We start from the raw sequence: 7,834 nt of genomic DNA, 5'->3' as shown, positions 1-7,834 counted from the left end.
GAAATATAAATTATTGGGTACCGTGGCATTCACATCTTTGCAAGAATAATCATTATGTTTTTTACCTTACAGATGTACAACAGGTTTTTACAGACTGTGAAGATTTTTGAAACAAAGCAGTTGCAATACATACATATATTACAAAATCCTGAATAGCAGCAGTATTTATTTATTTATTTCAGTTTGATGATCAGGATAGTCCAGTGGGCCTGGAAGAGCCCTTTTTCAGTGGAGCCCTGGGGAGAAAAGCTCTGCATAATATTGACAATTATACAACGTTTTTAAATAAAGGCAGACAATTATACAGAGTCATAAAATAGTAGAACAATGGAAGCATGCAAATGATGACGAGCAATTAGTTAAAAGAAAAAGACACTATTCCCAAGTCTAATAGTCAGAGTTAGAAATCTGAAGAGAGAGAGAGGGAGACAGAAAAAGAGGGGTAAAGGATGGTTTACAGTGGAGAAAGGAGTGGGTTCTAGGAATACTATCAAATACACAAACTTATTACATTTATTTAAATGTGGGAGGGGGGCTGCATCTGAGTACTCACACTCACTCCATCCCAGACTACTTTGAGAATTTAATTAACCTAATGCAAACAATATAATGTAGTACACAGTTGGCTAATATTACGAATTGACCTAAGATGGAATTTGAACACGTGTTAACAAGTAAAATGGTTTAGTAATCCTGTAAGTTTTTTCCCAGTCTGCCTTGTAGGCACGTGAGCTCTCCCCTAGCACATCTACTCCATCATCCTAAACAGTGATGTCACAAACACCTGAGCTCTCCAACAGCACCACTTGATTGGGCCATGACCCCAGCCCCCACCAGTAGGCACATGATTTTTACTTCAGGTAATCTTCCAAACCAAGTCAACTTGCATGCAACTGCAAAATAAAAGTACTTGCTCATAACAGCTGCTCTAACAGTTCCTGTAAAATTTCAATATCATGTATAGGAGTCTATCCACTCTTACTTTTTTCTATTTTGCCACCTCCACCCTCTCTCTCACTTTCCACTTCCCTTCTGTTAGCTTCTATAACAAATCAGCAATTCTGTCAGTGCTAGTTCCACCAAGTACACCAGGAAACTACTCCAGTAAAAACATCTTGAAGCAGAAAACCAAACATACACTGGCATGCTGTTGCAAATTCCTTTCCTCACCTCCACATTGCTATATTAGCTAACCGAGGCACTGTTCAATGCTACGCCCAAACCTTACCCAAGCTGCACACACACACACACACACACACACACACACACACACACCATTATTCTGTCTGCACAAAGACAGATAATGTACAATAAGAAGTCATTCAGAATGCTCCTCATTAGGAGGACATATTTTGTTCACAGTAATGCACAATTCTGTGTTTTTTAACTACATAAAACCAGATAAAGGCAGGTACAGACTTGTCTGTGATGAACAGACTTCCATGGTGCATAACTATGGCGTCAATCTCCCTGGCCTGCTGGCAGTCTTATGGTCTGCATTTAATACATATTTTGAGTATGAAACCATTGATGCAGGAGATAAATTTAGCCGAGTTCTCAGGTCCTGCCCTGCTTATTTTGCATAGTGTCCATTCAACAGTAATCCGCAAGCTTCCATTTTTGTATTTAAAACAGTATGTGAATGACAAATGGCTATTCTGTGTTTTTTAAATATTACTTCCATTCTTAGAAACTGCAAGTGCAAATTCATTTTTCCAGCTGTCTAACAGAACATCCAGTCTTCTGTTCCTCAGTGAGATAATTCAAGACTGTTCTTTAATCAACAAGCTAAACTGCAAGTGATTATGACTTGCTAGATGGTATTTCAGAGAATGCATTATCCTCTCCCACCAGAAGCTGACTGTAGGAGTTTGAATTTTTTTTACACGCATGAAGAAATTAATTTCATGTATCTAACAAAAAATTACTAAGTTAACTTGAAATGATTCTCAGTACTTCATCTCACTTATGAACTCTCACACCACAAGAAATATAAAATGGTGTTTGAAGGATCGAACATGTTGCCTTCATTTAGGCTCCAGCTCTGAGGATGTGGCATCTTTTTATTTTTCAATTAACTGCTGTCATTTTGCCTACAACTAATACCGCAGAAAGACTGGCAGCAGTGGTTGAAATTAATGTATGATCTGGTTTCCAGATGTGGTGGTAGTGAAGAGCATGGCAGTGTAAAATGCGTTACGTTCTGCTGGCCGAATTCGGCACATTTAATTGAGCAATCTTGCTCTTCTTGTACTGCTTTCAATCAGTTTGGTGGCATTCTGAAGCAGCAGCATTCAGAAGGAATTAAAAGATGCAAAAATTCATGACCTGTCCACTTGGGACACTTTCTAAGGCAATCAGTCACATATCTTACATTGCACCTGCTCTATGGATTAACCGGCGTTCAGTGTGACTTTCTGTTGTGGGGGGGATACAAGGCACATAGGTGTCGGGAAATAATCTAAACAAGTTAATATTTTACACTTCTGGGTGAAAATCAAAGAGAGCAGATGTTAGGAAACGTACTTCCATGATAAATGCAACCAGAAAAGCAATTGTGTATTACAAATGTACACAAAGACTGAGTGTCAGCGGTGCAATAGGTAGTACACTTGCCTTTGGTGCAGAAAGCTGTGGGTTCAATTCCCACACCAGGTAGATCGAATGCTGACAGTGTAATGCAGCATAAGTGGAGTACTGTACTCCTGAGTGTGCCGTTCTTTGGATGAGACATTAAACTGAGTCCCCATCTGATTGAGTTGATGGTAATGCAGGTGGTTGTTAAAGATCCCACACCACCTATCAAACAGAACAGGGGAAGTTCCATGACGCCCTTGCCAAATTTCCCCAGGTAGTATAAATATCACCTCTGGTCTCACCTGAAAAGAGGCTACCATCCTAGTGGGACTAACCCGATTAACAAAGGATAAATAAAAAAAAAAAAAAAATGCTGCGTAATTGTGAAAAGGTTGAGGCAAACGCTAACCACCTGTCTGGGATGTCAATTATGCTACAAATACAGACTCAAAAGTACATAGATGTTATTTTCCCATTACTTAGACAGCTGCAGAGATCTTGTTTGAAATATTGGGTCCATTTCTAGAGGCCATATTTGAAGAAATACACCAAGCTGTTTGATAATACATAAAGTTAGTTTACCAAGATGCTAAATGGACTAGGGTATAAGCACAGTAAGGAAACAGGTACAGAGCAGTGTAAAATGTGTACTCCCACGGGAGAAAAGGAGATAATATGAAAAAATAATAACCTCAAAATTTTACTTACATGTCTTGTTTGGCTAAAATACATATTCAATATTTTTGTTTTTTACTATGGTTTGAGTGGTGCTGCGGTAGCGTTGTCGCCTCACAGTTAGACATTGCATGTTCAATTCTCAGAGCGTCTTCTGTGTGTCGACAATACATGCGTGAATGGGCGTTCTTTCGCTGAAGGTTGTGCGTTAGGCCCGGCAAGCCAGCACGTAAAACTCTACTGCCAATCATTAGCGGACCGGATTTCCGCTGTGGCGACCCCTAACCAGGAAAAGCCGAAAGACAGTTATACTATGGTTTGAGTGGTGTGGGTCTCTTTCTTAGATGGAATCTACATTTGGGGTGTGCGATTTCGTGCTTGCACATCTTTGTTTTTTTTTTCTTGAAATGCAGTTGCAGTTTGAATTTGTTTTTAATGAGGAGAGGTCATGACAGAATGTACACATTTATGAATGCTTGTACTTACTACTGCACAGATGTACACCTACAAAATTAGTATATTTATGTATGGAGGCAGAGACACAGGGGGCTTACCACTTGGAATTAAAAACATATATATATATTTTTAAACATCAGTGTTTTTTGGTACATTGATTTACTTGCTTTGACCATAACGGATCTGCCTGTACGACAGAAAACCTACGGGGATACAGCTCCAACTAAATATGGAATACTTGAGATGGATGTTGAGAAATGTTACTTCATAAAGAGAACAGAAGGACCCTGGGATGTGCTGCACAGGGAAAGGTGAATGTAGTCTCTAGAAATTTCAGATTCCAGAGGAAGATGGAAGAAAGGGGAAGTAAAGCTGCAGCTTTTTAAAATGTCATCTTCAAACATTAGTATGTTCTTATGTTTTGTTTCTGCTAGTGACAGCCTCACACAATACTAAAGCCCTGAAATATCCAAAGTAAAAAGAAAATGATATTTGCTTTTGTTCCGACACTATAAGTCAGCCCCCACCTCCATACATTAGTTGCTCATCTTGGGGGCTATCTCAAACAAAACACAGTGCCACACTAATCAGATTTCTACTCTACAACTTCAAAAGAGATGACATGTGCAAAGTGAGGATCATACAGTGAATTCAATAAAAAAGCATGGTGATTGGTGAATTGTTGCATGGGAAAGCTCTGAACATAATTTATCAGATGAGAAGCAAAATAAAACGTAAAACAAACTCGCACTTAACATGCATACGACACTGATGCAGCAGACCAAGGAACAGAACCGACAATTTAAATATCCCACTTCTGAAATTATCATGCAGTTCATGAAGATAAGATTCACTTGTAAAAAAAAACATTCAGATTAATAAACAGCACAACAGAGGCATGGAGAGATAAAAAACATAGCTGGCATCTAGATGAAGTCATAGATCAGATAACAGTGAAAGAAATACAGTACACTGCCTAGAATAAATGCATATCTGCATCAAAAAGCCACCAGTCCCTTTACTGATTTGCATAACAATGTTCACATTTAACTTCACATTACCGATAGAATATGGAATCATCTACAGTGTACAATATGGATACAGTGGGTGTTCCACATTCATTGCATTTTGTCTTGACTGGCACCTCACTGTATTAAAAATGACACAGAATAAAGTCACATTCCATGGCAAACCATGTAGGTTGGCTCATTTACAGCTTCAGGACTTTGCAGTTGATGTAAAAGGTATAAACCTTTTTAAAACTTTCACACATGATGGTGCAAAGAAAAACTGAAATAAGACACTTAACCATGTTTTCTATGCTATCCTGCTTGGAAAATTAAATAAGTAAATGAATCCCCAACTAACATACCCCACACATAACCCTTAGCATCCCACCATATAGGCATCCAAGGAACGTGGGTACAAAATTGTGATAGGTTGAATGGCTAGGCTTGTAAAGACCCTGATGGTTGTTAGCCTAGTATAAATAAACCTATGGATCTATGAAGTTAGTTATGTTCCCCATCTTGCTTACATACAGACATGTAAACAAAGTCTATGCAAATAAAGTCATCTGTATGGCAGTATTACACTAAGAACATATATATATACTTATAGAAAAGAAGAGGAAATGACAGTAAGGTCACAATACACACTTTGGAGATGAGCTCCAACTGACTGTCAATTTATTAAAAAAAAGTATACATACATACACAGTGCAAATCACTGCTTCACAGCAACACAGATATTAATACTTTTTATAGTGGCACTAAAATATGCACAGATACAAACATATGCAACAAGCCTTGCACATACTCTGCAGTTAACTGCATCTGCATAAAAACAGCAGTGCTATTCACAGAAATGTAATCAACAAACAACCAGTACCGTATGTAGCTCTTTTATAAAGCCTGCGCTTGTGTAAGTTGTGAAAGCAGTACAAGAAAACTACTGAAGTGCTGATTCACTTTGACAGAAACATAAAGACTCTTTTCTGCTTTACCTGTATAAATGGTAAAATTCATTAACAAGCTCTGCAGAAGGACATAATTTATGGAATCCTTTTTCCAGATGACTGTGAATACGAAGAGAGAGATATCTGTGCAACTCCAAAAGTAGCTCAATAGAAAAAAATGTTTCTTCTAATGACTGCAAATTTTGAAATCTTGAGTCCTTCTGTCCACCTTCTCAGCAAGTTACCAGTTCTTGGGCAGTGAGTGAGGTCTAGATGACGTTTTCTTTGGAGGGCTGGGTTCCAGACATACAGCCCCTGACATTCAGAAATCCAAACAACTGCATGAAAATAAAACTTAACTACAGTTCTGGCACCAATCCAGGATAAACTCTGCTGCATGCTCTGTACTGTAATTACACATCTGTTGAATGTTAAACGCAGGAGGTCAGTTAAATATGCAGCAATCCCCCCCAACCCCCATTGCTTAATTCAGGCACTATGTCTGAAATCCATTTATCCATTTAGTAATGCTCGTTCAATGAAACGGTAAAGCTGTAAGCTGTTCTTCTGATCTATAGCTGACTTTTCACAGAAAATGTACACTTCATTGATTTACTGCAAATTTCTCAACCAAACCTTTCATATATTCATAAAAAATTCCAAAGCAATCTAATCTTTTTTAGATGGTCTATATGCTTCTTGCGAATCCACAGAATGGTATAAATATCTGTGAAAACAGGAAGCAGCAAACATTCTAAACCCTTTGTGACTGTCCCAAAGAAACCTATGCTATGGGTGGGAAGCATGTTAACATTTTAAAACTATGCTGTCAATACCCTTGTAATTCTGTAGGTTTCTGTGGTAATCATTTAATTTGCTAGCCACAATTTTTGTTCATGTAAAGTTATACTTACTTTGGGAAATAGAACATGAAAACAAAATATATCCAAACAGCAATGGTAATCATATGCAAATAATGCTGTCTCATTACACATTTCTTCCAATTGCCAAAATCCATTAATGTTTTTAACTTCAGTCGATGGGCTGTTTGATAACTCAGCACAACCAAACTCTGTATAAACTATACTGTACACTTATTTACCCTGAAGACACTTTAACCACCCACCACAAATAGACATACACCTCCAGATTCCATTTTAGTGTCTCATTGTTCCTGGTTTATTAATTCTGTACAGTTCTCAGTCCAACTTGTTCATTTATTTCAGGGGCTTGAAAATATAGCACGACCTGAGCTCTCCCCCATCTCTTAAACTTAACGTACTGAAAAAAATGCAGTCTATAAGACAGTGTTTGTGCGGTCTAACATGGTTATCTTTATCTCATTTGGTACACTAGTAGACTGTGTTGTTTGTAGCCCACATTCTTCCCTCATGAAGGTTTTTATTATTAAACAGTATTTTTGGACTCCATTTTACAAATGAGCTTTAACTTTATACCCTTTTCTTTCAGCCACCAAAGCCCCTCTCCAAGTACCACGGCATTCTGTCTACCTTGCAACCTTTAGTTAACCAGTATACATCAAGGAGTCACTTAAGATGACTGCAAGTTGTCCGAAGTCCTTGTAAGACTCAGTCACTGCTCACAGAAAAGGTAAGTACCTTAACACAACATTATTAAAACAAGAAGCAACATCAAGGCAAAACCTTTTAGCCAAATGTGCTAAGAAGGCAGCCATTTTGTGAGCACTAGAAAAGTACTACATAAACTTATTTAGTCATAATGTCAGCCAATGCTTTACTTCACTGTCAGCAGTACTCAGTGTTGAAATTGATGCATTTTATTAGAAGAAAGGAAAAACATTTGTTGCTGTCTTCTATCTACTATTTTTCTATATGGCCACTTCCCAAGAAAGATGCTATGCAAGTTATCTGTCAGTGTTGTATCAATAGTAGTGAAGTGCTGTGGGCAAAGGAAAATGAATACATTCTTTAAATTATGTTGTGGTTTCAGTACTACAAAGTTCATTTTAAAAGTAAGGTATTCAGCTTGCAATAACATGCTGACAATACATCTTACACAGCACAGAAACCTGGCAACCTGAGCACTTATTTACATAGTGAAGTGTCTTGATATAGGAAATGAATACTTTTTCCTCATTCCTTTAACATCTTTCTCATGATGTCACAACACGGGGGTTAAAACTTGAAA

At 37.8% G+C, this 7,834-nt stretch overlaps 1 protein-coding gene across 4 annotated transcripts in view; it reads right to left on the bottom strand.

The window, feature by feature from the left end:
• The window catches only part of TNS2 (tensin 2), a 1,145,004-nt gene that overhangs the window by 555,463 nt on the left and 581,707 nt on the right, over positions 1-7,834 (bottom strand). Inside the window, exon 1 of one of the 4 annotated variants that reach the window (XM_044083853.1) lies at positions 5,714-6,067. The exons of the other annotated variants lie outside the window; for them this stretch is intronic. The gene's annotated coding sequence lies outside the window, so the exon portion shown is untranslated. Of the gene's footprint in view, positions 1-5,713; positions 6,068-7,834 lie in introns of those variants that run through there. 4 annotated transcript variants of the gene reach the window in all.

Source organism: Protopterus annectens, chromosome 9.part0 (genome assembly GCF_019279795.1).
Source record: "Protopterus annectens isolate FY-2018-M chromosome 9.part0, PAN1.0, whole genome shotgun sequence".
NCBI lineage: Eukaryota > Metazoa > Chordata > Ceratodontiformes > Protopteridae > Protopterus > Protopterus annectens.
This window is presented reverse-complemented; position numbering and strand designations above follow the sequence as displayed.